Raw genomic sequence first — 18536 nt, forward strand, 5'->3', positions numbered from 1 at the left:
TGGCAGGCCTTCTGAGGGCTCAAGGATTCCCAGGCCTTGGTTTGCCAGGGGAGAAAGCTGATCCAAAGCTTAAAGAAGTCAATTGAGAATGCCCCCATTGATTCAACGGGCTTTAGAGCAAGCCTAAGTCAGAGAGGATGCACCTTAACACAACATTTATTAGCATCTGCGCCCCATAGAAGCCAGTTTGGTTACATGTGGGAGAATTTTCTTGCTAACAGGACATGAGCTGGTAAGCAATATGCAAACCCATGCTGCAAAGTGTCCTTGAGTCCATCTTGGACTCAGGATACCAGGCGGCAGGCGGCACTCCCTACACTCAGCTGCATGGCAGAGCCTGCCAGCTGCAGGGGACGGAGTATGCAGGTTGTTTTGCTATAGATTGACCTCTCTGTACCTCACACATAACCCTGGACCAATCTGTACTTTCCACATGTACCAATCTCAAAGTAAGTTAATTGTGCACACCCCTTCCAAGTAGCATACAAGCCGCTGTATTGCCTGAACAAAGCAATGCTCTACTACACACAGCTAGCTGGTACCGAGTCCGCTCGTCAGTACCCCGACCCTCCTGCCTCCCCTGGCTTCCCACGGCTGCAGTCACATATGAATAAACCCAAAAGCCCTGCAGAGATCACTGTGCTGTCCTGGCCTTTCTCCCTTTGGGGTGTTTTGTTTTTCAGGGTCATCTGAGCATTTCATCTAACACAGAATTCCAGAACCTTTGAGGTTGGAAGGGACCTCCAGAGATCATCCAGTCCAGCCTCCCTACCAAAGCAGGCTCCCCTAGGGTAGTTCACACAGGAGTGCATTCAGGTGAGTTTTGAAAGTCTCCAGAGAAGGAGACTCCACAACCTCTCTGGGCAGCCTGTTCCAGGGCTCTGTCACCCTCGCTGTTAAGAAGTTTCTTCTCATGTTGAGGTGAAACCTTCTCTGTTCCAGTTCATAGCCTTGGCTTATTGCTGCACACCATTGAAAAGACATCAGCACAGAAACAGTAACATGAAGATGAGTGCAGTTCATAGAATCATCAAATTATTTAGGTTATAAAAGACCTTCAGGATCACCAAGCCAGATTGTTAACCCAGCACTGCAAAGTCCACCACTAAGCCATGCTCCCTCAGCACTTTGAAATACATCCAGGGACAGGGACTCTACCACTTCTGTGAGTAGCTTGTCCCAGGGCTTGACAGCTCTTTCAAGGGAAAAAGTTTTCCTAATGTTCAATCTTAACCTCCCCTGGTGCAACATGAGGCCATTTCTTCTTATCCTATCTCTTGTTACTGGGGAGAAAAGATCAACCCCCACCTCACTACCACCTCCTTCCAAGTAGTTGTATAGAGCAATAAAGTGTTCCCTGAGCCTCCTTTCTCCGAACTAAACAAACTCAGTTCCCTTGGACACTCCTCAAAAGACCCTCCACCAACTACAGTGCCCTTCTCTGGATCCTCTCCAGCACCTCAATATCTTTCTTAAATTGAGGAGCCCAAAACTGAGCCCAGTACTCAAGGTGTAACCTCACCAGCACCGAGTACAGAGGAACAATCATTTCCCTGCACCTGCTGGCCACAGCTTCTGATACAAGCCAAGATGCTACCTGCCTTGTTCTTGTGATCTCAGATTTCCATGCAGCCCCTGAGTCACCTGCTGGCTTTCTGGGGCACAGAACAGCAAAAGGCTGAAGCCACAGCTGCTGGGTTCCACTGAAGCTCACTGGGAATCAAGCTGTGTTGCACAGGGACCCATGCAGTATGTGCATGGGGGTGGTCTGAGGATATGCCTGGGTTCACAGGATTACAGGATCACGTTGGTCCCATATGTCTGTGTTTTGCATGGTTGTCTACAACACAGGATCACAGGATGTCAGGGGTTGGAAGGGATCTCCATGGGTCATGAAGTCCAACCCCCCTGCCAGAGCAGAACCACGCAATTTAACTCAGGTCACACAGGAACATATCCAGACAGGGCTGGAAACTCTCCATAGAAGGAGACTCCACAACCTCTCTGGCAGCCTGTTCCAGTGCTCTGGGACCCTTGCAGTAAAAAAGTTCTTCCTCATGTTGAGGTGAAACTTTCTGTGCTGTAGTTTACATCCATTACCCCTCGTCCTATCACAGGGCTCAACTGGAAAGAGTTTGTCCCCTCCCTCTTGACCCTCAGATCTTTATTAACATTGGTTAGATCCCCTCTAAGTCTTCACCAGATCAAACAGCCCCAGGTCCCTCAGCCTCTCCTTACATGGCAGTGCTCCAGCCCTTTCATCATCTTCCTAGCCCTCCACTGGCCTCTTTTGAGTAGATCCCTGTCCCTCCTGAACTGGGGAGCCCAAAACTGAACACAATACCCCAGGAGAGGTCTCACCAGAGCAAGTAGAGTGGGAGAAAACCCTCCCTCGATCTGCTGGCCACATTCTTCTCAATGCACCACATCACTGATCTCAGTGCCTCATGTAAGCTCTTCTACACCTGTTTATTCTTCTAGCAATACATGGATCCAGCCAAAGCGGACACTGGGATATCTCTGCCCTAGTGAATTCTGTTACCTCTGTGAGTGGGAGCAATGTACCATCCACCATCCTCAAAAGTCTGATCAATAGCACAGGATGATCAACAGTACAATGTGTGTCTCAGAGAAACGAGCAGTTGGGGGTATGGTTTAAGGGCCTTGGAGGCCCTCCAGAGGAGAGTGATGAGACTGGTGAAGGGACTGCAGGGAAAGTCTTATGAGGAGAGGCTGAGGGAGATGGGGATGTTCAGCCTGGAGAAGAGGAGACTTAGAGGGGACCTTAGCACACTTTACAACTACATGAAGGGAAATTGTAAGGTGGGGTCAGGGTCTTCTCCCAAGCAACTCATGACAGGACAAGAGGGTATGGCCTGAAGCTGCACCAGAGGAGGTTTTGGTTGGATATTAGGAAGCAATTCCTCAGGTAAAGGGTGATTAGGGCACTGGAAGGGACTGTTCAGGAAGGTGGTGGAGTCACCATCCCTGGAGGTGTTTAAGGAAAGATTGGATGTGGCATTTGGTGCCATGGTCTAGTCAATGTCGTGGTGTTAGGTCGTCAGCTGTACTTGACTGTCTCAGAGGTCTATTTCAGCCTCAATAATTCTGTGATTATGTGAGATGTCCAATCCTGTTTACCACTCAGACCTTTGCTCAATTTTCAGTTGTTCTCGTGGCTAGAGCAGTTAACATATTACATCTCTAAACGCTGTTCATCCTCTGTACTTCCTTTGCTGAACTCAACATAGTCCAATAAGCTAGAGAACTAAACCAAAACCTACTAGAATCCCTGTCAGCTACCCAGAACACAAGCACCTAAACACAGTGCCCGTTTTCAGGTTCCTTTGAAATAGATGGAAGGTCATCTTCAGAGCTCACTGAACTGCTGTAACGTTTCAAGTCATCTAAAGATGTTTGACTGTCCTGAAATGAGCCAGTATTAAACAGATTGTTTTCACTACCCATCCATAATCTAAGCTGCAAGTAAAAGTCCTCAGTCCAGAAGCTTACTCCAAGAGAAGTCTGTTTGCAACAGACACAACACAAATCATAACCACCATTTAGCTGATAGCATCAAAACTGCAAATAGGAGAATGTCTGCTGTGTTCTTATTCCAATTATTATCCACTCTCTCTAGTTCTCTCCAGAGACTTGAGACTTGTTTGTTGCAGCAGATATCTATTATTAATCTTTAGGTAGTTAGTAGAATAATTTGCAACCTTCATTAACAAGTATCACCTTATGGATTACTAAAAAGCAGTGATGCTTTTGCTAATGAGCCCCAGTAGTACAATACTTTACATATTTTATAGCCAGGCAATTATGTGATGCTTTGCTTTTGTAGTCAGCCTGAAAATAAATGGGTTTGGACTTAGGTAGTTAACATGAGAGTAGTTAGCACCGGGGGAAAATTGCCTCCTGAGCTGCTGAGTTAGAACTGTGAGCAGGTGAGACATTTTCAAAGCATTCTTTTATTGTGTCTGTCATTCTGCAGCCCACAGAATCTGCCTGCTGCACTTTGGATAAGTCCTCATGAGCACAAAGTAAAATTAAGCAGGAAGGTTCAGAACTAGACTGTTCCTTTGTGGACTGGTAAACAGGTTTCATCTAAAAATAATACAGATGTTTGACTTTTGCCCATTTAAGGTGATCAGCAAGTAACTGGTGAAACCATTCAGCTCTCAAACAGCAGCAGCATTTGCTGTTAGGTGTACACTGACATACACTGGTTACCTCCATCAAGTCAAGGTATTCACCAATTTATTTAAATGAAGAATTCACCCATTTTGCCTCACATTCATCTAGCAAACAGTATTTGTTTCAATTCCAAGGTGTCCTTGAGAAACCACATGCTATTTTTTTTACTTCCCCTGTTATTTCAAGCTTCTTATATCTCCCTTTTGTCTTTGTCCTCTCTAAAAGTATCAGCAAAGCAGAGCCATCACAAGTGGTGGCAGCTCAGATGGCCTGCCCATAAGTCTCAACACAGCTCTAGAGGGACCACCTTGGGGCATATGGGAATAATTCACTCTCAATGCCCATTAAATCTTTACTTCCCTTTGAGATTGCAACAAGGGTGCCAATTAATGTCAATTGTCATGGTGGTTTGTGGAGCTGGGACACCTGCCCATGAGAAGCTGAACAGCAATCACCAGCTGAGACAGTGCAGCACTTGTCTGTGATGCTCTGCTATATAAATAATTTCACAGGTGGTGAAGCAGCATTGACTCATCACAAATTTTATTCATTACCAACACAAGAGGGGCAAGAGCTGGAGTATGACCAGAGGTGAAAGACTCTGTAGCACAGCTCAATTCTACTGCAGTCTTTTCCTCTTTCCATGAAGTCTCTCTTGCAGTGAAGCTGACATTCCATATTTAATTCCTTGCAAGCTGACAAGACTCAATGCTTCATTGCTAGCTGCTGCTTCCACAGCTCTGCAGTCTGGCAATTATAGACAAAGCCTGGGAAAAAGAATTCAAAATACTTGTACTCTATGTAAAACCAGCTAAAAAGCAAGTTCTGCAACAAGTGAAACCTCTGGCTTTTTGCCTCAAGCTTCTTAATCTTTCATGATGACAAAGTCAAATTATTTAGACTGGAATACCCTTTAAAAACCTTTATTGTCCACTATTCCTCCACATAGCATGGAATAGGTAATAACTTCCCCCATCACCATAGATTAATCCACAGTGCTCTGAGAAGCAGCAGGCTGAGCTTTCCCTGCTCGGTTTGTTGGAAGCTCAAGCCCATGGAGAGATAATGATGTGGGGCAGTACCACAGTTAGAGCTGCAGTGTGAGGAGAAGACAGAAATGCTTTCAATTTTCTAATTAAGGGAGTGTAACTCTTGAGAGGTGCACAAGACATTTATGAAGTTCTCAGATTCTTCAAGCCAGAAACTGGATTGCACACTCAGATATCTACTCTGGCAGGACAACTAAATGGGAAAATCAAGAGGATTTCCTAGGATATCCCCCTCTTCTCACCTCTTCCTGATTTTCTGGGGCCTGTATTGGTTGACTGAGTGAACAGCACTAAAGCTATAGATCATGGAATCATAGAATCAGTCAGAGTTGGAAGGGACTACAAGGATCACCTAGTTCCAAAAACCCTGCCATGGGACACCTCACACTGCATCAGGCTGTCTAGAGCCTCATCCAGAATGGCCTTAAACACCTCCAAGGAGAGAGCTTCCACCACATCCCTGGGAAACCTCTTCCCAGGTCTCATCACCCTCATGCTGAAGAACTTCTTCCTAACATCCAATCTGAATCTACCCATTTCTAGCTTTGTTCCATTCCCCCCAGTCCTATCACTCCCTGACAGCCTAGAAAGTCCCTCCCCAGCTTTCTTGTAGGCCCCCTTAAGATACTGAAAGACCACCATAAGGTCACCTCAGAGCCTTCTCCAATCATGGTGTATTTTATGATAGTAATATATTTAAACTGGATGTCAACAAGTCTGTAAAGAGCAGGGGGTGTTTATTTCCCTTGGGAGGCAACTGAAAGGTGCAACCCTGTCTCTAAGACAAAAAAAAAACTCTCAATACCAGTAATACCTTCATATGTCATCTCAGGTTCCCTGGCTGAGCACACCAAATCCCACAGCAGGATTGTATCAGGCAGGGCTGAAGGCTGTCTTCAGAGCACAGGCTCCTCTCCTCAAGTTGGTCTGCACTTGCCTGTGTGCCAGCCATGAGAAAGGCAGGGCGAAATCACAGCTGTTAGAGAAGAAACTGTGAGTGAAGCAGAGGAAATCTCAGCTACTGCATGCAGCCCACAGGATCCTCAGCCTGTAGGTCAAACCCAGAGACTGGACTGTCAGCAAGATCCATGGGGTGTAAGGGATGAAGTTTCCCAGAGGTATTGTAGCATTGTCCTCCACTGCACAAAAGCACCAAAACGAAACTGAAGCCAATTTGCTGACACAAAAGGGCTGCTACAAACAGTTCTAAAAGAACTGCTTAGATGATTTCCCACCTCCCTTCCCTGCCTAGTATTTACTTTCACCTGTTAGCAAGGCCAGTCAAAAAATCTCCTGTGGTTTCTCAGAGAAGATAATCAGCAGGTCCTAAGTCATAGTCTCATTCTGACCTAAGGAAATTAATCCACCTTGGAAACATTTCTCCTGCCTTTATAATTACCCTCAATATTCATAGAATCATAGGATTATCAGGGCTGAAAGGGACTTCAAGGATCAACTAGTTCTAAACCCCTGTCATGGGCAAGGACACCTCACACTAAATCAGATGTCATAGAATCATAGAATGGTTTAGGTTGGAAGTGACATCAAAGATCATCCAGTTCCAACCCCCTGCCATAGGCAGGGACACCTCCCACTAGAACAGGTCCCCCAAGGCCTCATCCAACCTGACCTTGAACACCTCCAGGGAGGGAGCAGCCACAACCTCCCTGGGCAACCTGTGCCAGTGTCTCACCACCCTCACTGCAAACAACTTCTTCCTAACACCCAGTTTCAATGTCCCCTCTGACAGTTTAAACCCATTACTCCTCGTCTTGTAACTACAAGACCTTGTGAATAGTCCTCTCCCAGCCCTCCTATAGCCTCCTTCAGGTACTGGAAGGTCACTCCAAGGTCTCCTCCAAGCCTTCTCTTCTCCAGGATGCAGAGCCCCAACTCTCTCATCCTGTCCTTATAGCAGAGCTGCTGCAGCCCTCTGAGCATCTTCATGGCCTCCTCTGGACTGGCTCCAACAGTTCCATGTCCTTCTTGTGTTGGGGGTTCCAGAACTATACACAATACTCCAGGTGGGGTCTGAGGAGAGCAGAGTAAAGGGGGAGAATCTCCTCCCTTAACCTGCTGGTCCTTAAACATCACCCAGCAGAATTCACTTCAGCCCAAACCTAGGTGGATTTCAGCAGTGGAGAAAAAGGTCTCATAACAACAGGACAAATTAAATCATGAGGTCTACATTTCCAAACACTTCCACTTCTGAATTGTCTGAATATAAAGCTTTAGGGTTTGTTTTTTTTAAGTTCTCACAATTTAGTGGGTTTTTTTCTATGAAAATGTTCCATTCTTCCATGGTATTTTTTTTTGTCTGCTTGGCAGTAGGATTTTATTTTCCTCCCCTTTACTAGCTGGGAATTCTTTTCAGTGTCACTGTGACCTTTGGAGGTTGGGTTTTTTTTTTCACTTTGTCACTAAAAAAAAGCATTCAAAAATAATCAGTAAAGAGGTTTTTGGAGGGAATCAACTCTTTAACTAAGAATGCAAAATGTCTTGGGGGGGGAAATCTCACTTAGGCTTCCAGAAAAGCAAAATGTTTTAACCAGCTCTGATATCAGTAGATAATGAATTTTTGTGTCTGTGTGCATGTATTTGAATAACATTTAAGGTGGCAGCATCTTTGGAAAGGGAATTCACAAAGGAGGTACAACTCACATCCAGTTTTCTTCTTTACATAATAACTGCCATGTCTCAAGCAAGTTATTTAAGTAGGTGTTTGCTCCATACCTCCACAAAAAGCAAGGTAGAAGTAGTTTAGGAATGATCAATTATCATAATTTGCTATTCTTCAAAGATTTCTTAGCTTATTAAAAACACAGACAACATTTAGATATGGATATGGAGGTGCTGGAAGGGGTCCAGAGAAGGGACACAAGGATGATCAGTGGACTGGAGCTGCTCTGCTATGAGGAGAGACTGAGGGAGTTGGGGCCGTTCAGTCTGGAGAGGAAAAGGCTCTGAGGTGACCTTATGGTGGCCTTTCAGTATCTTAAGGGGGCTACAAGAAAGCTGGGGAGGGACTTTTTAGGATGTCAGGGAGTGATAGGACTGGGGGGAATGGAACACAGGTAGAAATGGGTAGACTCAGACTGGATGTTAGGAAGAAGTTCCTCAGCATGAGGGTGGTGAGAGCCTGGAATGGGTTTCCCAAAGAGATGGTGGAAGACTCATCCCTGGAGGTGTTTAAGGCCATTCTGGATGAGGCTCTAGACAGCCTGATGTAGTGTGAGGTGTCTCTGCTTACGGCAGGGGGATTGGAGCTAGATGATTCTTGTGATCCCTTGCAACCCTGACTGATTCTATGATTTCCTGTAAGCTCCTACTCCCCACACCTCCCCATGTTATATCCCTAACCATGCCCTGTGACAGCTGGGAATAACTGCCCACCCTTGGGGTTCAGAAATCCACCCCTGGGCAGTGGGCAGCTAATGAACCTTGGGCTTCCCCCAGCCAGGCTGGTTGGTGCACCCTGTCTTGCCTACAGACCGCACTGGGGTTTCCCTTTGTGCCTCCATGCATTTATACATTTCTCCTTTCTTTTTCCCAGATGCAATCACTTACTGATTTTTACTGGGATAATATTTGCCCTTGTTCCTTGATTTTTCAGGGGAGCTTCTGGTAAAATTAATTGGTCCCCAAGGACTTAGAACATTTGTCGATATCGCCAATAACCTGTTATGTGCAGAAGCAGATTCTGCCCACCCAGGAGAATAATTAGGGAGAAAATTCAGTGTGGAAAAGTTTGTGAAGGTTTTTTTTTTGTTTACTCTTTTCCTCACTGGTAGGGGCTTTCCTGTACATCTGGCTTTATAGTCCTGACACACTGAATCATACGGCTGTCACCATATATTTGAACTCATTGTCAATGCCTTCAGTGAGAGCTTCAGAGAATCACAGAATGCCAGGGGCTGGGAGGGACTTTGAAAGATCATTCAGTTCAAACTCTCCAGAGCAGGATCAGAGCAGATAAGACAGGAAAACATCCAAATGGGGGTTAAGTATCTCCAGAGAGAGAGAGACTCCACAAGCCCCCTGGGCAGCCTGTTCCAGTCTTCTGTCACCCTCATAGGGAAAAGAATTCCTCTTCATGTTCCCATGAGACTTCCTCTGCCTCAGTTTCCACCCATTAGCCCTTGTCCTGTCACTGAGTATCACCCAGCATAGCCTGGCCACATTCTCCTGGCACTCATTCTTTACATATTTACACAAATGAGGTCCCCTCTGAGTCTTCTCTTCTCCAAGCAGCACAGCCCCAGCTCCCTAAGTCTCTCCTAGTAAGAGAGAAGTTCCACTCCCTTCATCAGTTTTGTGTCTCTGCACTGGACTCTCTAAAGCAGTTCTTCTTGAACTGAGGGGCCCAGAATTGGACACAATATTCTGGACACAGTCTTGTCTTGTGCCACAACAGGAGATGGACAATCTTCTCTTTTTCTTCCAAAATGCCCAGCTATTTTTTCCTTATATTCTGGTTTTAATTTGGCTCCATCACCTCAGAACCTCAATCAGCTCTCTGCCAGTAAACTATGGAAACTGCAGAGTGGTAAAGCCACCCTGCAATTAGCTGTACAATATAATTAATCTATTTTCCAGGATTTCTGAGTCACATCTTTCCAACTTTCTGCAGTGAGAATTACAGAGATGACCGTGGGAATGCTACTCCTGTTGTGAGAACTCCTGGAAACATTAAACTTTCAGAATAAAATCACATTATAGTGAAGTATTATTACACTGGAGTTGAGAATCGATGCTGGATTGCACACATGTGGGCATATAATTGCACATACCAAAATGAATCAAAAGGAATACAAAGGAACTCCTGAATATTAGAATCATAGAATCATCAGGGCTGGAAGGGACCTCAAGGATCATCTAGCTCCAACCCCCTGCCATAGGCAGGGACGTCTCACACTAGATCAGGTTGCTCAGTGCCACACAGAATCATAGAATGGTTTAAGTTGGAAGTGATCTCAAAGATCATCTAGGTCCAGCCCCCCACCGTAGGCAGAGACACTCCCCACATCCAGCTTGCCATTAGAGACCTCCAGAGATGAGGCCTTCACCTCCCTGGGCAACCTGTTCCAGTGTTTCACCACCCTCATGGTGAAGAGCTTGTTCCTAACATCCAATTTGAATCTACTCACTTCTAGATTTGCTCCATTACCCCTAGTCCTATCACTACTTGACATCCTAAAAGGTCCTTCCCCAGCTTCCTTGTAGCACCCTTTAGATACTGTAAGGCCTTCTCTTCTCCAGGCTGAACAGCCCCAGCTCTCTCAGCCTGTCCCCATAGGAGAGGAGCTGCAGCCCTCTGATCATCCTTGTGGCCCTTCTCCAGACACACTCTGTCAAACCTGGTTCTTGTTGTACTAAATGTTGATTGTGAGTACGTCAGGGTGATGTCTTTCTGTTCTTACAGATCTAGATGTCAGCAAAACCCCTGAAGAAGCAGGGGATGAACATAAAAATCAGAACTTTTAATTACACCTGAGCTTTCCCATGCATAGTGCAAAGGCAGTGGGTGTGGGCTGCCCAGGGAGGTGGTGGAGGCACCGTCACTGGAGGTGTTCAGGAAAAGACTGGATGAGGCACTTAGTGACATGGTCTAGTTGAGTGGCTAGGGCAGGGTGCTAGGTTGGCCTGGATGATCTTGGAGGTCTCTTCCAACCTGGTTGATTCTATGATTCTATGATTCCCTCTGACACAGAGCAGAATTTCCCTGCGATGAGAAGACTGCAGGCAGCATGGAGAAGTTTTCATCCTATCTTCTGTTTTCTTGTCCTTTAGACATCAGACTCCCAGTAGATGGAAATGGGCATCTAAACATTCACTTCTACTTGATAGGGATGCTCAGCTGCCACCCCAGCTGCCAGATGCTTTTTGGTGGGAAGAAGCATTCAAGAATATCCTGTGCTAAGGTCCTGTCCCCAGTCCTAGGGCACAGGGACGTGATTTAGTGTTGACTCTTCAGCGCTGGGTCGAGGCTTGGACTGGATGATCTTTCTGAGGTCTCTTCCAACTGGATGGATTCTGGGATTCTGTGGATCCCACGGAGCTGTGCAAGGGGGTGGCAGAAGAGTGTGCTCCTGTTTACTCCACACCAAGTGCAGTGTGGCTGCCTGCATGCTGAATGCTGCACATTCACTGATGGGTAAGCAGAGCTTTCCTCAGGCAGGCAGCTGTCCTGCTCTCTGGCTGTGGGTGGGTCATTTGCATAATCATTGCCCAGGTACGGAGCAGTGTCTGCAGCCCCCTGCTCTGGCAATCAGCCACCACTCGCCCAATCTGAGATTTGCATAATCCCTTTGCAGCTCTTTCCCAGCAGCTTCACTCTGGATATGCAAATCCCTCCATTCTCGTTGGCTGCTGCGATTCCCCTGTGCCAGTTGGTTTCTCTGCTGCTTCGTTTTTCAGCTATTTCACAGCAATAAAGACATTTCTTTTCCTCCTGATGCCCCTTTTCATGCAAAGGAGAGAGAAACCACACTGAAATCTCCACACAGATTGGTCTCCCCAGGGACTTCTTCCATTCCTTTTTGGTCTTCCCTGTCCTTATCATCATTGGTTAGGGGATGACCTGCTGGAACGCAGCTCTGTGCAGAAGGACCTGGAAGTGCTGGTGGACAAGAAGCTCACCTTTAGCCAGCAATGTGCCCTCTTGACTAATAAGGCCAACAGTATTCTGGGGTGCCTTAAGGAAAACATGGCCAACACAGTGGGGCAGCACACCTCTGTCCTGGTGAGGCTGTATCTGAACTATTATGCCCACTTATGGGCTCCCCAATTTAGGAAGGACAGGCAATTCCTGGTGACAGTCCATCGGAGGGAGCAAGGATGATTAAGGCACTGGAGCATCTCTCTTACAAGGAGAGGCTGAGAGACCTGAGGCTCTTTAGCCTGAAAAAAAAAAGAAGACTGAGAGGATCCTATCAATGTTTATCAACATCTAAAGGGTAGAGGTCATGAAGATGGGCCTGGGCTCTTGTCAGTGGTGGGCAGTGATAGAACAAGGGGCAATCATAGAATCGTAGAATCAACCAGGTTGGAAGAGACCTCTGAGATCATCCAGTCCAAACTAGCACTCTTCAGGTTGTTTTAAATGAGTATAGGTAACTATTTGCTTTCCAAGAGAATCACATGTGATCACAGGATGTTAGGGGTTGGAAGGGACTTCCAGAGATCATCAAGTCCAACCCTCCTGCCAGAGCAGGACCGTAGTCTAGCTCAGGTCACATAGGAATGCATCCAGAGAAGGAGACTCCATAACATCTCTGGGCAGCCTGTGCCAGAGCTCCATGGTCCTCACAGTAAAGAAATTCTTCCTCACATTGAGGTGGAACTTCCTGTGCTGTAGTTTACATCCATTGCTCCTTGGCCTATCACAGGGCTCAACTGAGAAGAGTTTGTCCCCTCCCTCTTGACCCCCAGCCCTCAGATCTTTATGAACATTGATTAGATCCCCTCTAAGTCTTCTCTTACCAGACCAAACAGTCCCAAGTCCCTCAGCCTCTCCTTGCAGGGCAGTGCTCCAGTCCCTTCATCATCTTTGCAGCTCTCTGTTGGACTCTCTCCAGTAGATCCCTGTCCCTCCTGAACTGGGGAGCCCAAAACTGAAGGCAATATTTCAGGTGAGGCCTCACCAGCAGAGTGGAGGAGAAGAACCTCCCTCAATCTGCTGGCCACACTCCTCTTAGTGCACCCAAGGACCCCATTGGCCTTCTTGGCCACCAGAGCACGTTGCTGTGCCAGTATTAGAGATGCCACCAGATTCAAAGCACATATCCAAATCAAAATTAAGCACTTCTACATTCCCAGGGTGTTTGAACAGAATGTGTAGATTAAAGCCCATTCTTGACACAAAGGGAAAAAAGGAAGCAGCTTTTGTTTAAATTTTATACAACTGCCCAGCCCCTGCATCATCTTAGCCCTAACGAGTGCTTGGTCAATATCAGAAACAAAGTTGACTCCCAACACCAACATCACCATGATGTCGAGATCATGACTTCAGTTTAAGAGGAGCATTTTAACCCCCAAGAAAACTACTTTGCTCTGAAATAAACAAACAGCAAGGCCTTCAGCTGCTAATGGAGCAAAAGGTTCTCCTCTTTGACATCTGAGGTCACAGGCTGTTTATAGCACACAACACCTTTTCCCAAGACCTTGCAAGGGAATAACCTCAGGAATGATGTATGGCACAGCCTAACAGTTTAAGAAGAGGCTGTTGCTGACCAGATTCCCCCACCCTTTGTGATGACACAGAATACTATGATCCATAAATCTCTGGTAAATACCTACTTATCTCTAAAGCACCCATACACATTGGTTGACAATGGTTTTTTGCAGACCTGTAAATTCTTACTAGTCACAGGTATTTTCCTGTTTCTGCAGCTCAGATATTTACTGATCTGCCTTAGGTAAAAAAATATGCTCAAGGCAAAATTTTTTGCTTTATTGCTGCCTGTAATAGGCAGATATTTTTCTTGCAAGGGATTTCCTGCAATAAATACCATTGTCATTCCCACGACTGAGGCTGTTGCCTTGAAACACCTTGTTCTGAAATACTGCCCTTCCAAGCCTTTGTTGCATAATTACTACAGCTTTTGACCTACTTACACAAAACACACAAGATGCTGCTCTTTCTTGGTATTCCCAAGGAAAGGACAATGATAACATTTGCAGGTGGAAACTGTTTAACTCAGAGCTACCAGCAGACAAGTAGAAAACCCCTTCAAGATGTATCTGAGGCTGCCTGTGCTCTGTGGCCCAGCTGAACACCATGTTAACAAATTGTGGAAAACAAGGTAGAAATGATCCAATTCCTGGGGTGCATGAGGAGAAGTGTGGCCAGCAGGGCTAGGGATGTGCTTCTCCCCCTCTACTCTGCCCTGGTGAGACCACGCCTGGAATACTGTGTCCAGTTTTGGGCTCCCCAGTTCAAAAGAGACAGAGACCTGCTGGAGAGAGTGTAGGGGAGAGCCATGAGGATGACTGGAGGACTTAAGCATCTCCCCTATGGAGAGAGATTGACAGCCCAGTGGTTGTTTAGTCTGGAGAAGAGAAGGCTGAGAGATTTGATCAATGACTATAAATACCTGAGGGGTGGGTGTCAAGTGGCTGGGGCCAAGCTCTTTTCAGTGGTCAGCAGCAATAAAACAGGAAGCAACAGCTACAAACTGGAACAAAGAAGGTTTCACCTCAACATGAGGAGAAACTTCTTTACAGTGAGGGTGACAGAGCCCTGGAAGAGGCTGCCCAGAAAGGTTGTGGAGTTTCATTTTCTGGAGTTTCAAAACCCCCTTGGATGCATTCCTGTGCAGACTACCCTGGGTGATCCTGCTTGGCAGGGGGGATGGACTGGATGATTTATGTAGGTCCCTTTCAACCTCCAAAGTTCTATGATTCTGTGATTACCAATCAACCTGTCAGACCATAGGGTGACAAAGGAATTGCTTGAGATGGTACCAGGCTGTCACAGACTGGCAAGACACCCTACACTGCCTGTTAGCTCTGGTGTGACACATACACAACAAAGGTGGGTTGAGAGGGTGGGCTCAAGATCACTGTCTTTAATTCTCAACTAGTATACTGTGCCAAAGGAGCAGAAGCAGAGCTGTCCACCAAGAGAACATCTTTCCTTCTGGATTTGTGGAAGCACAAGCAAAACAAATTAAAAGAAGATGCAGAGGGGAACATTTAGGATTTTTTTTCCCAGCAAGAGTGGCCAGGCATTGGAATGTGCTGTCCAGGGAGGTGGTTGAGTCACCAACCCTGCATGTGTTTACAAGTCGTTTGGATGTGGTGCTTGGGGTTATGGCTTAGAGCGAACCCTGTAGAGTTGGACTTGGTGATCCTGAGGCGCTTTTCCAACCAGAATGTTTCTGTGATTCTGTGTAGCTCAAACCAGTAGCCACATTCAGCCACTTTTATCTATGCCCAAAGCAATACACATAGAGTCCATACATGGATACTGAGGATGAAAGATTCCTGTCTCCATCTTGTCTTCATAGTTACCCCAAATCCCCAAATCCCCACAGTGCTTTCCTCATAGTGCACTGTGCTTGACATTAACACAAGGAAGCTTTGACTAATTCTCTCAAACAAATAGAACCATGCAGTTGAAAAACAAACTACTTTAATTTGTCCTTGTGAAATACCCAAGACTCGTTGCAAAGCCAGGCAAGTGTGGCAGATGAAATTCATTTGTGATGAGTCTGACCTTCTGCTCCCTTTCCTCACTGTATGTTTGCCACAATACCAGCTAGGGAATTTTGATACTCAAGAATGGACCTGAGTAAGGCATTTGACTCTGTCCCACATGACATCCTGGTCACCAAACTGGAAAAACATGGACTTGATGGGTGGAGGTCTGCTGGATAAGGAATTGGCTGGATGGTGGCACACAGAGACTTGTGATCAGTGACAAAATGTCTACCTGGAGACCAGGAGACCTGGAAAAGCATGGCCAGCAGGGCAGGGGAGGGGATGGTACCCCTTTATTCTGCTCTCCTCAGACCCCACCTGGAGTACCATGTACAGTTCTGGAGCCCCCAACACAAGAAGGACATGGAACTGTTGGAGCAAGTTCAGACGACATCATGAAGATGCTCAGAGAGCTGCAGCAGCTCTGCTATGAGGACAGGTTGAAAGAGTTGAGACTCTGCAGCCTGGAGAAGAGAAGGCTTGGAGGAGACCTTGTAGGTCTCCTGTAGCCTTCCAGTATCTGAAGGGGGCTACAGGAGAGCTAGGAAGGGACTCTTCACAAGGTCTTTTAATGACAGGATGTGGAGTAATGGTTTTAAATTGTCAGAGGGGAGATTTAAACTGGATGTTAGGAAGAAGTTGTTTGCAGTGAGGGTGGTGAGACACTGGCACAGGTTGCCCAGGGAGGTTGTGGCTGCTCCTTCCCTGGAGGTGTTCAGGGCCAGGTTGGATGAGGTCTTGAGCAACCTGCTCTAGCAGGAGCTGTCCCTGCCTATGGCAGGGGGTTGGAACTGGATGATCTTTGAAGTCCCTTCCAACCTAAACCATTCTGTGATTCTCTGAATGTATATTTTTATTATGCAAAATGCAAAAGAAAAATGCTTTATTAGTATCCAGCTGTCACTGTGGTCCTCTAGTCTTGATTTGTTCCCAGATTTTTCTTCTCCCATCTCCCCCCACCCCCCCCCACCCCGAAATATAATCCTGCTTTACAGGCACTGAAATGTTTGCCTTCTCCCTGGAGTGCTGCAGCTTCCTGTGTGCAAGCACTAGAAACCCTGCTCTTCAAGCTGCAGTTGTTATTAATAAAGGTCTCAATGACTGTCAAGTCCCTACTTCATACCCCTTTATTTTACCCGTGGGTGATAGCTAAGCTGTGTGGTTTGATTTGTATACATTGATGCTCTGATAGCACTGGCCACTTCTATTTCAGCTGGAGCAGGAATACATTCCTACTTGGCTCCTTATCAAATATCAGTTAGGCAATTTCTGTGTCCACTCAAAATCTCTTCTAACTGCTTAGGCACTGCTCTAATTTTTTGTCATTTTCTAATCTCCTGTAGTCTTCTGAGTGTAGGAAGAAAAACAACTCCCTTATTTATGTCTGATTCTCCCTTAACTGGCCTAGTTCTTGCAAAAAAAAATGTCTCTATATAATTACCTTGCTGTTAAACCACCTATCCAGAATTCCTTAGAAATGTACTTCTTATCTCCCTTGGAAGTAAATCACAGTTTAATCACCTGCCAAAGCTGGTATTAAGTGTCCAATTAAAAAACAAACCTTTGCAGCTTATCACTTTATGCGGTAAGGAACAGGTGCATTTTCAGGTGAGTCCTGGGCCAATTTCTCTTGAATTATCTGGTTGGACTCCCACTGACTTCAGAGGGTGTGGAATGAGGCAGATGGTGGAGGATTTGTTTGGAGTAAGGACCTGATGAATGTCTTCTGAGCCTGGATAACTCCCCCAAGGCTCATTGAAGGCTGCAAGTATGAAATTCCTAAGGATCTAACTCTATTAAGTTCCACAGTCATACAACTGTGATGCTGCATAATAAAGAAGAACTGGAGACATCATTAGGAAAAGCTGCTGGAATAGCTGAGTGATTACTCAGAGGCACAACCTAATCAAATGTCTTAGTGACCAGCCCAGGCTTCCTAGCCCTGTTTAGAGAGGATGAGCAGCTGTCACTGCAGCACCCAGAGATGATGTTACTGCCACTGTCTGACTCATGAAGTTCACCTTCCTCTCACTGTTATGATTGTCCCATTATTCAGGAGCACAAAGACAGAACAATTTTGAGCAGATTACACCAAGAAATTGCTCCAAGACAACCTTCAGCTCATGTTGTTGGGCATGTAGATGGGTTTATGCCTGAAAGCTGCTGATGTGTTCCATCACTCGACAGGAAATGCCAATGACTGTGCAGGAGAGCAGAAGGAAATCAATGCAAAATAGCAAAGTCTCAGCTTAAGCTGCAGCATACCCCAGAGTACTGCGCCAGGGGGAAAGGGGAAGCAGTCATATTTGCCTTGCTCTTATCTGCCCATGCTATAAAACTGATCCCTATTTGGCATGTCAGAGCTGCATCAAGTTAGAATAGAATCAGTCAGGGTTGAGAAGGGACCACAAGGATCATCTAGATCCAAACCCACTGCCACGGGCAGGAACACCTCACACTACAGCAGGCTGTCTAGGGCCTCATCCAGAATGGCCTTAAACACCTCCAGGGATGAGGCTTCCACCACCTCCCTGGGCAACCTGTTCCAGGGTCTCACCACCCTCATGCTGAAGAACTTCTTCCTAACATCCAGTCTGAATCTACCCATTTCCAGCTTTGTTTCATTTCCCCCAGTCCTATCACTACCTGACAGCCTAGAAAGTCCCTCTCCAGCTTTCTTGTAGGCCCCCTTAAGATACTGAAAGGCCACAATAAGGTCACCTGGGAGCCTTCTCCTCTCCAGACTGAACAGCCCCAACTCCCTCAGGCTCTCCTCACAGCAGAGCAGCTCCAGCCCTCTCATCATCCTTGTGGCCCTTCTCTGGACACCTTCCAGCACCTCTGTATTCCTTTTGTAATAGGAGCTCTAGAACTGGAGTTGTGGAGTTCCTTTTCTGGGAATCTTAGTGTCTGAGGAAGTAACCACCTGGATTTGCTCTCTTTTGAACTGTAAATATTCCACCACCATCCACAGAGATCATTTACCTCACAGTTGTGGTGTCCTATTTGTGTGTGGGTGATAAACTCAGACGCACATAGTAAGTTCAGCAGCTCTTGTAAGTCCTTCCTGACCACAAACACCAG

Source organism: Pogoniulus pusillus, chromosome 6 (assembly GCF_015220805.1).
Source record: "Pogoniulus pusillus isolate bPogPus1 chromosome 6, bPogPus1.pri, whole genome shotgun sequence".
Lineage (NCBI taxonomy): Eukaryota > Metazoa > Chordata > Aves > Piciformes > Lybiidae > Pogoniulus > Pogoniulus pusillus.